At 35.2% G+C, this 19,606-nt stretch overlaps 1 long non-coding RNA gene across 1 annotated transcript; it reads left to right on the top strand.

The window, feature by feature from the left end:
- The first annotated feature begins 459 nt into the window (after window positions 1-459).
- LOC125842319 (uncharacterized) lies at window positions 460-3,286 on the top strand. The gene is made up of 3 exons (XR_007443905.1): window positions 460-601; window positions 2,449-2,495; window positions 3,243-3,286. It is a non-coding gene; the product is annotated as an uncharacterized LOC125842319 (long non-coding RNA).
- Window positions 3,287-19,606: the final 16,320 nt, after the last annotated feature.

The following is a 19,606-nucleotide window of genomic DNA, read 5'->3' as shown; positions in this document are numbered from 1 at the left end:
CAACGCTTGTAAAGTGTTGCCTAAAATATTTGTAACTACGTTTTTAAAGCGTAGCCTTAGTTTTTGCCTTTTGACTACTGTAATATTGGCAACACTTATAAAGCGTATTGTTTAACGGTATAGGCTACAGTTTATAAGTGTTGCCAAATCATTACATAATTAGCAACACTTATTTACACATATGATTACACTTTTGAAGTGTGATATTTTATAATTCTAAAAGCAACACTTGACAAGTATGGCCTTATAATTATCTTAAAACTTTCACCAAAATATTGTATCACCTCCCAAATATTCAACTCTCCCTCCAATTTCTAATTGGCCAAAAAAAAAACACTCAATACAAAAATAAAAACGTTTTTCCCCTATCAGAATTTTGTGCTGCTTTTTGCCTAAAGCACTACTCAAAAATTGAAACCTAACCCAAGTTTCTCTCCTAATCAATTTCACCCAAAATTTCTTCAGTAACCTTATCAATGGCATGTGGGGATTCCCTAATCCTTCTTCACTTTTGTCCTAGAGACGGGATAAACAATTCGACGAACTTGAAATTTAGAGGAATCGGAGAATCTACGAGCAGTGGCGATGGAGATAGATTCAGGTACATGGTGACTATGTCAGCCTTCTTTTCGTTCTTTGTTATCACTCTGTTGGATATCAATGAGGAGCCTGTTTGTCCTAGGCCTTTCAGTATTGACTTTGAGCAGCCATCTTTTATTGAAGAAAATATCAAGGAGCTCATTTGGAGGGAATCTGTGAACTTCAATCCAAATCCAACTCACTGAGAGAGATGTTGTTTTATAATTTCTGTTGTTTCATAAATTTTGTAGGGTACTTATCAAACCTCTCGATGATCCTTGGAAAACGTAGATCAAATGCAGTGGAGACAAGTTCATGGTTCTGTTAGTAGCTTATGTTATATTTGTCCTATTAGTCTTTCAAGGTGATCAGAATGTTCCAAGTACCAATTTCTTCTTGTTACTAGATTCTCTCTGGCTGGTAGAACTAGGAAATCCTAAGTGATTACTGCTTGTTATCCTAAAAATTTGACCTATCTTTACTTTCAAGTGGTTTGGCAGTAGTTGTATGTATTTTTCAGTCTGGATGCCCTATGTGATTGTAGATTTGTATTCTTATGAACAATCACCTAGTTTTATTTAGTGTTTCTAAATTATTTCTCAGCTACAAGGTGATATCCAGAAGCGTGAATTTGCTATCTTAAATGTGTTGTTCACAATTCCTTACTGGTAAATGAACTTTGAGATTTGTCTTTCTTAGATTTGTTGATAGTCACGGTTTGTAGAATCATAGTTTTACTTCTTATAGTGTAACATGAAATCATCCATTTTGGAAAAGAACACATGAAGTCCTTATATTGTTATATTTGTAGCGTAATGTTGAGGGTATTCTGAAGTAGCCATGAAAAGTATGGGTACTTAAGTAATAGAACTATTACATGTATGGAAAGCTTATGAGAGATTCAATCTATAAGAACATCTTTGCATCTCTATGCTATCTATGGGTAAACTTTCTGTAGGAAAAGCATTTCTTTGGGCCCTGACCAGCTAGCAACTTACAAGGTGGAGGTTGCACACTACTGCTAATTCCTTCAATATTAGTGCAAGCCTATGGATTTTTCTTGGACTTTTCTGCTAAACCAATTGTTACATTAGACATGCAGATTCCAGTGAAAGGATCCCCAGATATCCAATCTAGCTGGCCAACCATTGACACGTTCTCTGCCACCACATCCCGGTAATTGATTCCTTTTATCTCTGGTAAGGCTTTAGGATCCCAGTGAGTGTCAGCATGTGAACTATAATTGTCTGTCATCCAAAATACCCATTTCATGGTGTGCAGAGTCATCCCCTTGACATATATATATTTAATGTAGCCCCTTCGCCCCATGTCAGTCTTGATCCTTATCCCTGATTCTGTCTAGATGGTTGTAATGTCTGGAATTCTCACATCTTGAATTCCACCTGACATTTCACTTCCTAATGCTAAAGATGCACTGTACGGTGAAATGCAAGTGAGACGTTTGATGATCAAATGACTTGTTGGCTTTCCGTATTCTATACCATACTCATTCCAACCATTTTTGACTGCTACACAATCATCTCCAGATACAATGTAGTTGTCCTCTAGTTTTCTAAGTTATTTTTAACTATATATGTTCTTTGTTCTTTCTGTTTGTTGGTCCTGCTGTTACAAATATAAATTGGTGAGTATGTAAGCATTTGATTCTATCTTTCTTAGAAATTACTGGTTTTGACATCTTCATTCTACTTCTGAAGTTCTTGAATTTGTACTTCGTTTTGATTCTACTTACGAAGTTCTTGAATTTATACTTTGTTTTCTTTTCAGGTGCTCTTAATATCTTTATTAAGTTTGACGAATTTGATTATTTGATAAGATTCCTCTTATGAGAATAATTCATTGGCGCAGGTTCATTTTCATGTAACTGATATGCCCATAATTCCAAAGATCAAGAGGTACATTTTCCATATTATTGCTAAATAATATTAATAAACAATATATCGTAATATTAAAAATGACTTTGGATATAATATTCATTTCCTTTCTTGAATATTTCCATTTTGTAATATCAATGTCTAATACATAAGACTAATCCACCATAAAAAACAAAAGAGCTTACAGAGAGCAATGAAGTAGCTACACAAATATAGCACTGTAATAGTTTGCTTGCAAAATTTTCTAAGAAGAAGTCAAATTTTGGAGGGCATGGGAAGATTTTTTATGTGCACTGTAATGCAGTCAAGTTGTTTGATGATAAGCTTGAAGAGTTGAAGTAATATTTTTATTGCTTCTCTTTCTTTCTTCACAGGAATTCTAGCGCTTACACATGAACTTGATTATGTTTGGTGAACATATAGTCATCTACATCCTATAAACAAAAAAAAATATACAGTTATGTAAGTTCTTATATATCAGTTGTGACAGTAAATATGTGAAAAGACATGTTTCTACATAACCTATACCAAATCTCTAGAGTATAGATTTCAAGAAACAAGCATCTCCAAGACAATATAGCAATCTAGAAGGAGCTTACATTAGCTTCAGGTCTATTTGTTGTCAATTGAAGTTAAAAAGCTCCCACGCTAAATTTTAGATTTAGAATATTGAGGAGGTATAGTATTAGTTGAGGTTTGCTAAATTCTAATCATCAATTTTAATCAATCTTCTCAACTGTCTTATTATTGGAATCTCTCTGGTTTCAGGCACAACACATCTCTTCTAGTGAGCATATCAAGGAACTCCAAGGTATAGTAATTTGTGTTGGGACATTTAAGTTTGACTTATGAGCAAGCGAGGCAAATTTGAGTGTGGTTCTAAAATTTTCTATGACATTTTATTTGATTCTGTTGACGCACATTTGCTAATCTTTTTTTGAGTAATTATATCTTTTTTGTTTGTATTGATTCTGCTGTTATTTAGTATGAAAAACTTTTGATTCGAGTATTAGCAGGATTTTCTCTTAAATTTGAACTCATATTTGAAACCAAGTGAAAACCCTTAAGGAAGTTCCTTCTCTTGTTTATTAGTCCTCTTAGTGTTGGCAGTTAAAATCTTGTAATACTGTTTTTGTTAGGAAGGAAAAGGAGGTGACAAAAGGAACTTGAAAGCAAGCTTCTACTGCTTCACTTTTTCTCTCTAGAAAAGTATAAGCATGAGGCAGTTGTGCTAGGTCGTGTGGCGTATTGTGGCTTTATTACTCATACACTTCCTCAGAATCGACTTTACCTTAATTCCATCGCCATGGCTCGGGGATTTCGCTGATGTCTCTTGTTCTCAACGTGAGTTCTGTACTATGCTTTCTCTGGTAACATTCACTTTTCTAGGTCTCTGTTGGTTCTTCTACATTTATGGAGTTTGTACCTTTATATGATTTGATGATGCATGTTTCAAATTTATATTCTCTCTATTTTCTTTTACCCCAAAATTGAAACATTATATTGCTACAAACTATTTGCATTTAGTTCTATTCTTTACTTAACTTAAAATAAAAAGATTTTAACACAAAATATTAAATTTAATTTGGGTATAGTAGAAATCCTTTCTTCTCCTTAGATATAAGTTTTTAAGTTTAGTTGTCCACCGTCCAATTTTTAACACAAATCAGCTCTAAGATTGTAGGTATAGTGAAAATAAGTAATATATGTATGTTTTGAAAGAAAGATTAATGACTAGCCAACATTTAATGACTTAATAGAGAGATGCAATTTTGGAGATAATCCGCAATTACACTTCTCCTTTGGTGACTGTACAAATCGGAAATTATATGCAAGTAACATATCTAATTTGGAAAAGAGAGTCGCAACAAGAATAATTCACACATCCTCATAAAAAATTTAAAAGACATGATTATAAATTTGAAAGGGGCCTATTCTGCTATTGTCATACTTTGTGCTTGCCAATGTCAATGCATGTTGCTAAATTCCATACATTTTTTTCCTTGTGTTGTGAGATAATTCTGCAACAGTGAGTTCTGGATTAGTTCTTGCGATGTAATTTGTTTTGTTTCAATTTGGACTATCAAATATTAATTATTAGCCATCTTTCTTTCCTTCTAATGGGTTCTGTTTTATTTAACAATCAAATATTGAGGAAACTGAGCAAGCATTGAAAGGAAAGGATGAGGTGATTGAGGACAAAGAGAACATAATAAAAGGAAAAATAGAGATGATCAAGTCACTGTCAACTGAAATTGGCCTCTTTACAGGTGAGTCCCTCAAATTAGCAAGTTTGTATGCTATTTTAGTTGCATGAAAATGTCTTAGGAGTGTTGATGTAAGTCGTAGCCTCTTCAGTCATATTGTTTTGTATAGACAAAGGGTTCCTTTAGTTGACAACAAGTGTTTCATACTTCAGAGAAGATCGTCCTATAAATTTAGATACTCGCAGTGTTAATACCTAAGTAATGATCCATTAGTTTTCTTCTCTCTAGGGCTATAATTTATTTTTTTTGGCTGACTTCAAGAATAAATAAGATGAGCCATTATATATGGTTATACTTCAAGAATCTGTCTTTGATTTGTATTAGAACAAATTGATGATTGCTATTGCACCAACTTATTATTTTTATCAGGTTCGGGATAACCCGGCAACGCTACTTGCTTTGTGTTGGTACTGGGATGCTCATGGAATTGGATCCAAGGTCTGGTTCACGTTCAGCTTTGCTAATTGGTCATCGTTTCACCGTAAATTTAGTTTCCTCTTTTTCTTGTTTCCAGCTATATTAAACAACTACGAGAAGGTCTGCACAATTTCTTTGCAACATTTATGGATTTTATTGTAGTTACTTACTGTCACATCTTATTAGCATATGAAATATATGTTTTAATAGCAACTAAGAGTCCTATTTTTCATGACAGTACCCCAACGTTGGGAAGGGGCAGGGAAGTATTGTTAAAAATGACTAGTATTGAGCATATTACATACATGATTTATTTCACTAACTTATATTTTTATTTTGAATGACTAGTATTGAGGAATTTGCAAACCCATTATGTAAATATATTATTTTTTATGTAGTTTTAATAAGCACATTTTAATAAAAAAAAATTCTAAACCAAGAAATCTTCTCAACTATTTCAGGTTTTGCTGAGAGGAAATTAATATTATGCAGACACCAAAATCAAAGGTATTTCTGATCTCTTAATAGTAAAATGACTATATTTCATCCTTGAAATAATGACATACATTTCTGTAGTTATTATTATGTATATATTAGAAACAAGAATGGTAACAAGGTACTCGAAACTCACTATGAATCTGATAATCTCATAACACATGATTCTGATTCTGATGGCATACATTTCTATAGTTAATGATTTAATGATTGTTACTGAAAGATTAACTATTAATATCTTCTTCTAGGAATTCAAATATCCCATCCAAGGATTGGATGGATTTAGCAAGGTATTAGCAAAGAGTATATTGTTGGTGTTGAATCACTCCTAGATTTTCCTTACTCTTATGGAGATCCTCAAGGATATAACCTTGCTTCACCTGTTGATGCAAGTAGCACACAAGTCCTAAGAGGCACAAATCTTCCACATTCTTCAAGGTCAGATCATAATCCGGTTCTTCAAAAGGTATTTTGTATTTAGCATTCTCTGTTAATAGTCTGCATATTGTTATCGATATCCAAGGTAGTTGTCATTTTGTTGCTTGTGTTTCTCCTCTTATTGTTGACGTGATTGATGTTCTTCTGAAACTGTCCAATGTGTTGCCTTGCATTTTTTGTTTTCCTTTTTTTCCTTGTATGGTTGTGGAATGATTCTTGTTGGGGGAAGAATCTGGGCTCCTGATTTGACATAGTTGTCCTCTGTAGTGATATAATAATTCTTGTTAGAATAGGATTGTGTATACCTAAAGAATTCCAGTTGTCTAGCAGTGTTCCTGAGCTCGTTGATGGTGTGCTGAATCTTCCGTGGAGTTTTGGCATTCTTGTTGAGCCATTTGGTTAATAGCTCTGAGTCGACCTCCAATATCTCCTTCCTGTATCCATGTTGAACATACCAGTCCAGTCTACATAAAGCTGCCTGACTTTCAGCCTGGTTATTAGTGTCAATTCAAGTTGTCTGCATCCTTCTATCAAAAACATCAACTCTCCCCAATTGCAAGGACAATTTATGTAGGGATAGACTGTCATACGGAATCTGCTAGTATCATTAAAGACCAGGAATTTGACTCTTACACTGCTAGACTTTTTGCCTCCATATTTTGCATATCACTTGTTCTTCTAAAAGTTCCAACAGATGATAATAAGGCTAGAGTTTGAAGAATAAGTTTTGAATAATAGGTAGGGATAGACTGTCATACGGAGTTTACCTACTGATTTCTCCCAGATTTATTTTATCATTCATATTTTCCTACTGTGATAGTCTTGGAATACATGCCCTATTGTTTTCTTCCAGATTTTATAGTTTTCGTACATGTTTGGGGTTCATTAACTGTGAAGGAGTTGGGAAGGGGCTGGGAATTGAACAATATAGTGAGCAAATGAAATATTTGATTCTCTAACTTATAATTTACTTGTGAATGTGCAGGAAAATGTTACTGATTGAATTTGATGAATAGAGGACAGAAGTAAACTCGATCTATTGTAGTGAACGATAAAGAGTTGTTGTACTATATATTATCATAAATGTTGTTTGAATACATTTGGTTTTGTGGAATGTATTGCTTGTAAAGATCTTTAAGCAATTGCTTTCTATATGTATGGGACATGTTCTCGAAGTTTATTTGATTTGAAATATATATTTCGAATTATTTATAAGCAAATTTTGTGCTTTATATCACTTATATTTGTGATTATTGATTATATGCAGACTAAATTTTATCGTAAGTGTGGCTACAAAAATTCTACACAGCATTGCAACACTTCGAAAGTGTAGCTTATTGTTTATAAATTTTATCTTGTACATAAGAAAAGTTACACTTTATAAGTGTTGTTGTAGGTGAGATATAAAAGGCTACACTTTTAACGTGTAACCATTAACACTGCAAAGGTAACACTTTTAAGTGTAGTATAATCAGATAAAATTGTTGCTAATGAAATACTCCAAAGCGTGGCCTTTATACCTCTTTGGCCACGCTTTGTAAGTGTTGCTGCTTTGGCGACACTTCAAAAGTGTGGTCTAATGTCAAAGGTTACGCTTCATTAGGCCACCCCCTAAAAAGTGTTGCCTAAAGTAAAAAAGTGTGGCCTTTTATCAAAGGCCACACTTTTTGTAAGTTTAGGCTACACTTTACCGGGGTGGCCGTAGGCCTAAAATGGTGTAGTGGAACTTTAGTTTTACTTGAGGACAATCAAAAGTTTACGTTGGGGGTATTGATGAGTGTCATGACCCGAGAGCACCACCTAGTCGTAACACAGCGTACTTGACCCCAAAGGGGTCTAATACAAGCCTCATAGCATTCTTGAACATAAGAACATAGGAAATAGAGAAGAATTAAAAACATTCTTTACAATCGAAGACATTTTCATTAAAAGCAAGCGGAAGACTTTCTAGACTTTATATACTATATCTCAAACCATCTAATACTTTGAATACAACATTGGGACTTAGCCCATACAAAAACTTTAACAAAAACTAAAGACATAAAAGGAACATAATGGGTTTTGTCCTCAAAACAATGAGGATTCACCAAGTCTTCATCTTCAAGCAGCTTAGAAACCTATCCTCCAAGCATAGAACACCAATATCTTCAAGCCCTACACTTTAGTAAGAAAAAGGGAAGAATGGGGTTAGCACATTAGATGTACTAAGTATGATGACCATGAAAAAACATGCTTAAAAAGGAAATTTTAGTTGAAAGTCATGCTTTTATGCCGTTTTTGTAAAACTTCATGAACATTGATACAAGAGGCACAGTAAAAGTCACAACCAACATACAAAGTCACATAATTCACATTGAACAATATCACATATCAACCTTTACCTTCACCTTGAGCCGACCTCAAGTAACCCTTAAGCTATACCTTGTGCAATGTATGGGTAGCATCTCATACCACCACCCACACTAAGGCACCACCTTAAGGTCACCAAAAGTGAACTTACCATTCATCCTTTCACCTTCACACAATAAAGCATTTAGGAGATATAAACAATACATGAGTCACATCATCACATTGAGACCAACATTTGAGACAACTCTAAGTCATACTTGTGCAATGTGCAAGTAGCATCCCATACTACTACTCACACTAAGTACTCCTTTGAAGTCACCATAGACAAGGCATATTCATATACAATAAGTCATGACAAGGAATTAACTCAAAATACAATCCAAGTATAGCATGCATCTTTACATTTACGCATTTATGCCAACATTCTTCATTAGGTTCATTTAGGACACATTCATGCATTTAGAGGACTTTCATTCATTAAACATTAAGACTTAGAGAACTCACTAAGACCCTCTCAAAGCCTACTCTTGCAATGCATGGATAGCATCCCATACTACTACCCACAGTTTGGAGAACTCCTCAAGAAACCATAATGAACATCTCACATGAATGGAATAAGCATTTAACCGACATAGACCATGAAAAGTAGACATGGAATCCGGTGTCATGCAACCCCACATCGTAAGAGGTGTTCCACTTGCCTAAGGTAGAACAATAATATTAGCTCAGATGGAATCCACTGGCTAATATCTTATGTGGGCACATAGTTTTGGGATAGGAAGATGTTCGTTGGAACTCTAGCCTAACAATGAGAGAGTTTCCATCAAACCATATCCACTCGGTGCTTAGCGTACATTCCCATAGATTATTTCATTCACATTACATTAGTGTACTAGGGAGGAATGTCTTTGGCCTATAGACCCAAGTTACATCATTACACATGGAAGGAATGCTATAAGCCTGTTGATCCATGGTACATTCAAGGATAGCTCTAGAGTCCTCATGAAAGGAATGTTATAAGCCTATCGATTCATGGTTCCTCATTACATTCTTTACTCATGAAAGGAATGCCACTAGCCTATCGATTCATGGTACATTGACTCATTAAGAAAGGAATGTCATTAGCCTATCGATTCAAGAGTCTTCATTACAGTAGATCATTTATGAAAAGAATGCATGAAGCCTATCAATTCATAGCCATTAATTCTAGACACATTCTTTACTTATATATGAAAGGAATGCCATATCCTATCGATTCATAATCATCAAGTCAAGACACATTCATTATACAAGAAAAGGATGCCTTCACCTACCAATTCAAGAGATCACACTGAACATAGCTTTCATTTATCAAGAAGATGGCACCTATGTCTACCAATCCAAGATACAACATTACATTATAGAAACCCTTCACATTCCATCATCAACATTTATGAGTGTTTCATGTGAATACTTTCAATCACAATACATTTACATTCTATACAAGATCATCATTCTATCATTGAAATCACATGTATATCCTTCACATCACATTAACATATACAATATCATGATAATACTTCAATTCATCAAACTATGCCTTCAAGGCCATGAGCACAATGTACATAGTAAGTAAACACTTCCACCTTTCAAATGGATCAACAATTCAAAAACAATTCTACTTTAACATGAGATTAGGTCAAACTTGCACTTTCAAGGCTATGATCACAAATCCTCAATTCACCAACAATTCACCATAATTAGGAATAGATGATGATACAAATCAATAATCTAAATCAATCTAAGCATAAATCCAGCATCATTCATTCATAATCAATAAACCCACTTCATAATTAGAAATTGAGAGAAATCATGGATTCATAGAGTAAAATCATCTTAAATCATCAATTAAATATCAATGTAATCATAGTTTATCATTTGAAAAGGTTTGGTGCAAGAACCCATGATATTGAGTAAAACTTAGGGTTTTTCATGAACTTGAAATCACTTTGAAACCTCATTGAAATTGACTCTAGGGTGAAAGCTAACCTAGATGATGGATCACCATAGATTTTACTTGAACAATCCCATGAAAATATACCCATTAGACTTCCTCTTCAAGCCCTAAGTCTTCTTCTCTAACTGGTCTTCAATGGAGTCCTTAGAGAGAAGATATTTCGGGAGAGAGTGTTTTGATTATGGGAAAAGTGAATAATGAAATCTAAAATACCAATTTAATGTTTTAATACTCTTAAAATACCTTAAAACACTTAAAATAACCGTCCATACATTAATTAAGACTTGGGGTGAATTTACCAACTCACCCCTAGCTTGGCTGCACAACTTGACAGCAAACAGTCATGGTTCACGAAACTGCATCCACGGTCCGTGGATGGGGTCACGGACCATTTTGTACCTCTGTCAATTGGGTTTGTGTCTTGGTTAGGCGCACTTTGACCTATAGAGGCCATCTACGGGGTGTGGATGGACCTATAGGGCGTGGACCCCTTTTGTAGGTCACCCCTTTTTGGCCAACTTTATGGTTTCCTTGGGGTCTTGGGGTGTAGACTTAAGGTCCTCCTAAACCCTTAGGGTGGTCCTTGGGGAGTCGTACCTTGACGTCTAACCCCTAATCACCTCTACCATGACTCGGGATAATAAACAACACCATCAAATCTCATGACAAACACAAACGAACACACCATAGGCTCTAGTTTCACCAGTTCCTTTTTAGGGTCGTTACAATGATTTTGAGATTTGGACTCATTTATGGCTTTATTTATATAGATTTAGTTTCCTCAAATGCTTAATTTGTGCCAATAATTGATTTTAGGAATATAGGTTGAGGAACAAAGGAAGGACACTAGCATGCAAAATGGAACAAAATTGGCCGAAGAAATGAAGATGAGCAAGCCTGAGGATCGCAAAGAGGACTTGGCGTGCCGCCGATCGCAAAGACCGCCTAAAATTCAAGTGTGCCAAGCCCTGATGAAAATAACCAAGTTGGCAATTAAAAGGAGCAGTTGACGGATCGCCGAGTGATTCCGCGAAGCCAAGACAGATCACCCAAAGTTACAAACCTTGAAGATGTTGAATGCCAAGGAAAAAGGGGGATGGAAGAGACAAAATGCAATTCTATATTTGTGTTCTTGACTTGCTCGAGAGAGAGGTTTTAGAACTAAGATTATTGATTGATGGTTTGTGGGTATTGGGTTGACCTGGGTTCAGATTGAGCGAGTGAATCCTAAACCCAATCTCACACATTCAGCTCGAGAGAGTGAATGGATTAAGGTGTGGGCTGCTCTTATTTTGCATGCTTGTTGTTGTTCGAGAGAAATCACTTGATTCGGGGTAAATTATTCGAGAGAAAAATTACCTCCATTATAGCCTAACCTGCTCACTAATATCTAGCTATTTTCTAATAGTTTCAATTACCCATATGTCTATATTTGCCTATAATCGATCACATCCCAAGTATCCTTCTCTATATTGTTAATTCGTATTATTTGTGATTGTTCGTAGTTTTTAATCAAAACCAAAACCCCCATTTGACATTCATGTCACGCCTAAATTTGAATGATGTCTCTATTCGATAATTTTTATACCTATAACTGATTTGACCACATTTATACTTTTCAACTGAATCTGAAACATGTATCGCTCCCTGTGGGATTTAACCCCAATTCATTTAGTTGGGTTTTATTTTGATTTACGATCATTGACATTTAGAATTTGATGAAGTGTCTTCGAAACGTTATTAATCAGGGTTTCTTCAATCATCATGGGTTCTCTAAAATGTTGATTTAAATGATTGAATTAAGATCTTTTATGCATGGATTGATTAAATATGATAATTTTCCAATGTAATCCCCTTTTTCTAAAGTTATGAATCATATGATGTGGGATTTTGAGTATAAAGTAACTGTTTTATGAAATTAAGCATGTACTACAAGCTTTACATGTATTTATGATGAAATCCATATCTCCCATGTTTTATTTGTGATGATGATTGAAAGTGAGTTTTGAACCTCAAGAGGTAAATTATGGACTTATGCATTTTCTTGTGAAATGTATGCAAATGTTTTAAGGGTTATTTGAGAATAAAGTACCAATGAAGATGTTGTGCTTAAAAAGGATATTCTCATAAACACATAACTAGCATGATGTGTAAGGTTTTCTCACATATAAATGATTCTTAGGTTGAAATGCTTTCTCACATAATTGAGTCAAAGAGTAACAACTATCCTAATGAACTAGCTTTGATTGGTTGTCCAAGGACACTTTTCCATGAATAATGAGGTCAGGTAAGAAATCAATATTTCATGGGATTTATGCTTAGCACTGAGAGGATATTTTTAATGAGATGGAAGATCTCCCGAGTGGAGGTTGGGTTTCTAAAAGCAATCTCATGAGATGGAAGCTCTCCCGTAGTAGAGGCTGAGTTTCTAGTAGCAATTTCCTTATCCCCTAACTATGTGCCCCCATATGTTGATTAGCTAGTAGATCCACTTAAGCTAGAAGTTCATGGTCTTTATTACCTTGGCAAGTAGAACAACACTTTTCAGTGTGGGACACACCTAGGATCATGTTATAGCTCACACGGTCTCTATGTCGGTTAAGGCTAATTTTGCACATTAATAATGAACAAAGGTTACATCAAGAAGTATCACATATGAGTTCAATCATTTTAAAAACTAAGTTTGCTTGCATTGACCATGATCTTATGATTATGTTTTATAACTCTTTTATATCATGTTTAGTTTGGTCAATTGCATGTCATGAAAAGAAATTAAATGTCCCTTTTAGCATGATTTAACTATTTTATGCATGGCTATCATACTTGGTACATTGTTTTGTACTAACGTATACTCTTTCCTGCCTTTCCCCAAATGTAGGGTTCGACAGACAGGTTCATCAGTTTCATGCCTTGAGGTTGACATGAGATATTTTCGAGGTTTGGTGAGTCCTCATGCTTCGAGGACGGACTTTCATTGTTTTAGTTTCTTTCATGTATTTCTCTTTTCGACATGATGTATAGGCTAGGCCAAATTTCATTCTATTGTATTAGATTGCTATGATGAGACAAGTGTATTAGACTTCCGCTTTACTTTTATAAAATGTTTTAGACTTGGAATATTGTGTTACTGTTATTGTTCTATTTCTTATGTCTTGATAGCCAAGTGGCTTGTATGGAGTCCTTCGGGGTTCTATACGCCATGTTACATCTAGGGGGTACCCCTAGATCATGACACATTTCTTTAGCTATTGAGAGCAAACAACAAAAAAAATAATAAGAAAGTTCTACTATAACCAAATAAGTTCACAAAAATACTGCAATAAAAAAATTCTAAACACCACTCTGTGGAAGCGGCACCATTTTTTATAACGCTCAACTACACTTCTTATGATTGAAACTATAGGCAGTCGCTTACATGTATAAACCCAACGGTGAGTTGGGATTGATCCCACCAGAGATGATACGAAAATAATTCCAATACTAAATATGAAAGTGTTCTAATTTCGTGTAGAATAGAAATAAACAAAATGCAACATAATGTAAATTAATAAGTGACAATTATCAATATTTAAAAATTTTGGTAATCAATTATTAAAGAAGGCAATTAATGCGGGGTTTGAACAAGTAGAGAGGGGACATTAGGAGTGTGTGAGCAATAGAGTACTAATATAGCTTAATGGGTAATGAATAATTACTTTAAGTCATTGAATCTCAATGAGTAGGATGGATTATAACTATAACAACCATTTTTTCAATCAACTAGTATGTTTCAAGCATGTTCTTTCGAACCTCAACAAGCTTAACATTGCAAGGCAACCCAAATCCTTAATTTCATCCACTTTATCAAGCTGGGTTGTTAAGAGACAAATAGATACAACAATAAGTCATATATTCCACTCTTAGTAACTTTCACAAGCAAGCATAGAGAGCTAAATCTAGAACTAAATTTGCCACTTCAGTTCATAAATGAAAACATGAATAAATAAATGAACCCATGTCAAAACAATATTAAATCAAGCGAATAACAATAGCCATAAGCTAATATATGTATTCAATTACCTAGATTAACAGGGCACATAGAAACCCGAAAGTTCAATGTAAACCACGTAGCATATAATAATCATAACCACTTTAGAAAAGTTCGGAAATTTAAAACATTTTTCATACAATCAAAGTCTTTATAAAAGCAAAGCCGAAGTCTATTACACTTGTCTCAAACAATCTAAATCAACTTTGAATAACTCTAAGGGCACAGCCCATACAATAGTTCTAATCATAAAAAAAAATACATAAAAGGAAAGGGTGATCAAGTCCTCAATGCTATGAGGACTCAACAAAACTTCTCTTCTTGATCTATTTTGAACCTAGCCACGAGGATGGAAGTCAATATCGCCAAACCCTACATTTGATAAGAATGTAGGAAAGAGTATGTGTTAGTACAATAATGTACTAAATATGACGGCCAACATAAATCATCAACATAAGCATATAACACACATTAGCCAACATAAGACATATACCATAATCATAAGAGACAATAACATAAGTCAAGAGCATAAGAGGCATCATAATAAAACATATGATATAACATGATGAGCAATAATCATAACTTGTGGGCATAAAGCATAATATCATAGGCATAGGCATAATCAATGCTTTTAAAACAACATAACATAAGAGAAACACTTTATAAGTCACCTCAAGGCAAGCTTGTGGAAGGCATGGATGAGATCCCATAATCCCACCCATGCTAAGCAGGTGACTTTAGGTTCTCATTCATACCTATCATCATTTGATCTCATACTTAGTTTACTTCTCATAGACAAGGGAACATTCACCTTTAGTCACATATGTATTGGAAGGTCCTTTCAAGCTATAATTCAAACTTAAGCATACATCATAAGCATAAGCCATACACAAACTCAACATATAGATCATCATAAAATGTGAGGAACATACCATAATCACCCTCGAAGCATACTTTTGCAATGCAAGAATGAGATCACATAATCTCACCTATACTAAGTAAATCTTCTTGGGTAACCATAGTTTATAATTCAAATTATTATTGTGAGAATTAGCCTTAACCGACATAGACCATGTGAGCTTACCATGGAATCCGATGTCTACCCCACACCGAAAATGGGTTGTTCTACTTGCCTAAGATAGAACCATACTCTTAGCTTAGATGGATCCACTAACTAAGTAACCTACGTGGCATGTAGTTTATGGGATAAGAAGATTGCTACTAGAAACCTGGACACAAATAAGGTAGAAGGTTTCCATCTCATGAGATATTTACTTTGGCAACCCGGAATCAACTAGCGTAGAAGGAACCCATTTGGAAAGCCGGACTCAACTAGTGTAAAATATTTCATTGGGAAGCAAGACACAACTAGTGTAAAAGATTCCATATCATATTCAATATCCATTTGGTGCTACGCATAATTCCCATTGAGTTCATATTAAGTCTTCACATAAGTTCATATCTATGGAAGAATGTCTTGACACTCAATCAAAAATAACTCATACTATAGCTCATTAGTTCATGCATGAGAATAACCTTTCACCGTCCATGTCTTCATATAGATTCATTAGGTGAGAGTAGTCTTCCAAACTTAGAATCATCATATTGTGAGGAAACCATTCACATCAAATCATATTCATACTTAGGTGTGTATATGAGAATAACTTTTCAACAACAAAACAACTATATCATGAGCATATTTACTTTACTCTTAAAGTATTCTTAAAGCATGTACATAACCTTCATAAAACATGCATCGTATCATATCTTGCCCTTTCAAGGTCAAAACTCGTAACAAATCGACACATCTTGAATAACTACATTTTACATGGATATAATCATAATTCAAGTAGTTAAATTACTACAAGCATAATCTCATACTTCACCTCCTTGATGTTCAAACATACTTTCAATCATCACACATAGGGTTCAAGCACTAGACATGGATATCATCCTAACTCATGTGATCCTATCACTTCATGCATTCAAATATTGAAGAGGTAGTAAGTCAGTAAGGTCCTTCCACAACAATTCTATCTAATAGTCTACCATCATCATACAAGCTTCACTATCAATCCTTAACATTAATAATTGAACATATTAACTTTTACCCTCAAGGCCCTAGAAATCACATTCATACTACAAGCCTTAGTCGCAAGCAATACTTCACATGGTCATCATATATACCTGACATACCATGAATTTATGGTATTTTTAATACATTTCACTTAAGATTTGTGTATGTATAAGGCCATTTTGTATTAGAACTAATGTTTATTGTGTTATATTTGTAGGAAATAAGCTTGGACCAAGTTGAAATAGATGACAGCTGAAATTCTACAGAAGGAGCCACCCACGATGGTGACCTACGGACCGTAGGTCCAGTCACGGTTCGTCATGGGTAGACGTGGAATGATTATTAGAGAAGTCTGACTAAGTGTGGAACTACGGAGGTAAGTGATAGAGGGTAGGTCTACCCACGGGCCGTCCTGCACATCCGTCAATGATCATTGAGAGTTGAAGTTCCAGTACCTGATGAAAATTTCTAAGTGTGGAGCCACGAAAGGGGACCCACGGACCGTATTACATATCCATCGTTTGTAACTGAAAGTAAAAGGTTTAAGCCTCTGTGGAAAATTTTCTAAGTATCAAGCTATGGAGGGGACCTATGGACCGTACGTCAATCCACGGTCTATAGGTCAGTCTCATCAATAGAAGCAGCGTCCAGATGTTTTATTTCCTTATTTCGTTTCCTTATTGTTTAGGACATGGTTTTCTTTAAATAGGGTACGTAAACCTCAATTTTGGGAGTTAGACACCTTTGTATACTTTTAGTTCATGCTATTTTCTTGGGAATTAACTTGCATACTTTGGCAATTTGATTTCCTAATTTTGGTTTATAAGATTTTTGCTTTTATTTTCAATTAGAGATGAGGAGTTTCTTCTACTCAATACCTAAGTTCATGAATTCTTCTTCTAAAATTATGAATTGTGTTCTTCCAAGCATGAGTAGCTGAATCCACAACTAGGGTTGTGGGAACCATTAGAAATTAACAACGTATGAGTAATAACTAAGTAATTCTTGAATAGTGTGGATGCATGCATTGATAATTCTTTCATTTAGCAGTTTTTTTAATGGTGGCAAACATTAGAACTCGCCTTGTTGTTACTTTCCAGACTAAGGAGGTAGTTAATAAGAAAAGAATTATCAACATAAATTTAGTGTGATACTATCTAATGGTCTAATGTCAATTGGTGCGAGGGTGAAAACTAAGTCATAAATTGATGTGATGTCTAATCTGAGGTAAAGGTAAGGTTTAGTAAATTATACACACATAGTCGGACCAAGGTGTGGAGTCAAATTTCCTATTTGGCGGACAAAGCACTTACAGATACATATCTTACCACTTTGCATGTGATACACTAGGAAAGGATTACTATTATCAGGATTAATGCGTCAAAAGCTTTTGGGGATCATATACACCCTAGTTTCTCTCTCTCATTGAAAACAACAAAGTTTGAATCTTGCTCACTTGTTACTTAAAAACAATAAATTATTTGTTACACAAACCTCCCCCCATCTCTTTTACTTACTTGTCTCAGAAATAAGTTGACTAAACGAATATAATCATGAGTTAAGTTTAAGTCTAAACCATATTCCTCGTGGGATCGACCCCAACCTCCAAATTGGGTTCGTTAGTTGATAATGATCACTTATACTTCTTTAGGAAAGTGTAATTTGAGTGTATCAAATTTTGGAGCTACTGTTGGGGAATAAGGCCTTTAGATAAAGTTTAACTACATTATTGAACTTTAGTCAATTATTTCCTAATTTTACTTTTATTTTTTGTTTTTGTTTTATACATGTTTCTACTCTAGTGTATGCCAAGTACACGGAGTCGAGGTGAACCATTGAACCCATACGATCCTGAATTGAGCAGAACTTTACGAAGGATGAATAATCAAGGTGTCCAACTCAACGCAATCGGTGGGAATCTAGGTGATAGAGTTGAGTTACAGCCTCCTGGGATTGACAATGAGAATATTCAGGTTCATGGTGATAATCTACTTAGAGATGCATTGAGGGTGCAAAATTCGCCAGAACCAATGCTCCAAAATAACTATAGGGTCGACTTTAATACTATTGAATATGAAGGACCCACTGTTCTCCCTCCACTACCTCCGGGGAATACATTCGTGTTGACTAGAAATTTGATTCAGATGCTTACAGCGAGGGGTTTCTTTTCTGGTATAGCTTCGGAAGATCTGCATAGGCACATGGCCAAGTTGAGGAGTTTTTGTAAGAGTTGTGTGCGGAACCAGAGCTTGATATGAATTTCATAGGGTTGGGAGTCTTCCCTCTATCATTGACCGGTGATGCTGTTGTATAGTTTTCTAAGCTTTCATACAACTCCATCCATACATGGGACCAATTGCACAAGGTGTTCATGGCCAAGTACTTTCCATTGTCAAAGAAGTTGAACCATAAAGATAAACTCAGCAACTTCGTGACACTACTTGGAGAGTCTATGAGTAGTTCATGGGATATGTTCACTGCATTTATTAGAAGTGTTCCAAACCACCGCATTGACGATGAGTCACTGAAGGAGTATTACTACAGAGGTCAAGAAAACAGTGGTAATGATGTGCTTGATACTATCGCTGGAGGATAATATGGTGAGTGCACTTTTGAGGAGGTATCTAAGAAACTGGAGAAGATTTCCCGAAACAATAAAGCATGCAGTACTCAAAAGTATGACACTGGAAGAAGCACAGTTGTAGTCCAAGCTGCACCTAATCAATCTGTCGATGACATTTGTGAGGAGATGGCGCAGATAAGGGCATAACTTAGGTTGGTATTGAAGCATGTAAACGGAGGTCCAGAAAATATAAATGCGGGGAATTACTTGACAAGGATCCACCACCACTGGATGAGGAATGTTACTATGAGGAGGATGCTTACTTGGTGAATAATCAGACGGGGAGTTTCTGAGCCAACGCCCAAGGTTCCAACTCGGATAATTGGCGCCAAGGGAAAGGAAACCAAGGTCGAAACTATGGCAACTACAATCGAGAGGGTAACTATGCCTGGTATGGGAAATACAATCGCGATAACAACTATAACCAGAACAACTATGGCAAC

Source organism: Solanum stenotomum, chromosome 10, assembly GCF_019186545.1.
Source record: "Solanum stenotomum isolate F172 chromosome 10, ASM1918654v1, whole genome shotgun sequence".
Lineage (NCBI taxonomy): Eukaryota > Viridiplantae > Streptophyta > Magnoliopsida > Solanales > Solanaceae > Solanum > Solanum stenotomum.
This window is presented reverse-complemented; position numbering and strand designations above follow the sequence as displayed.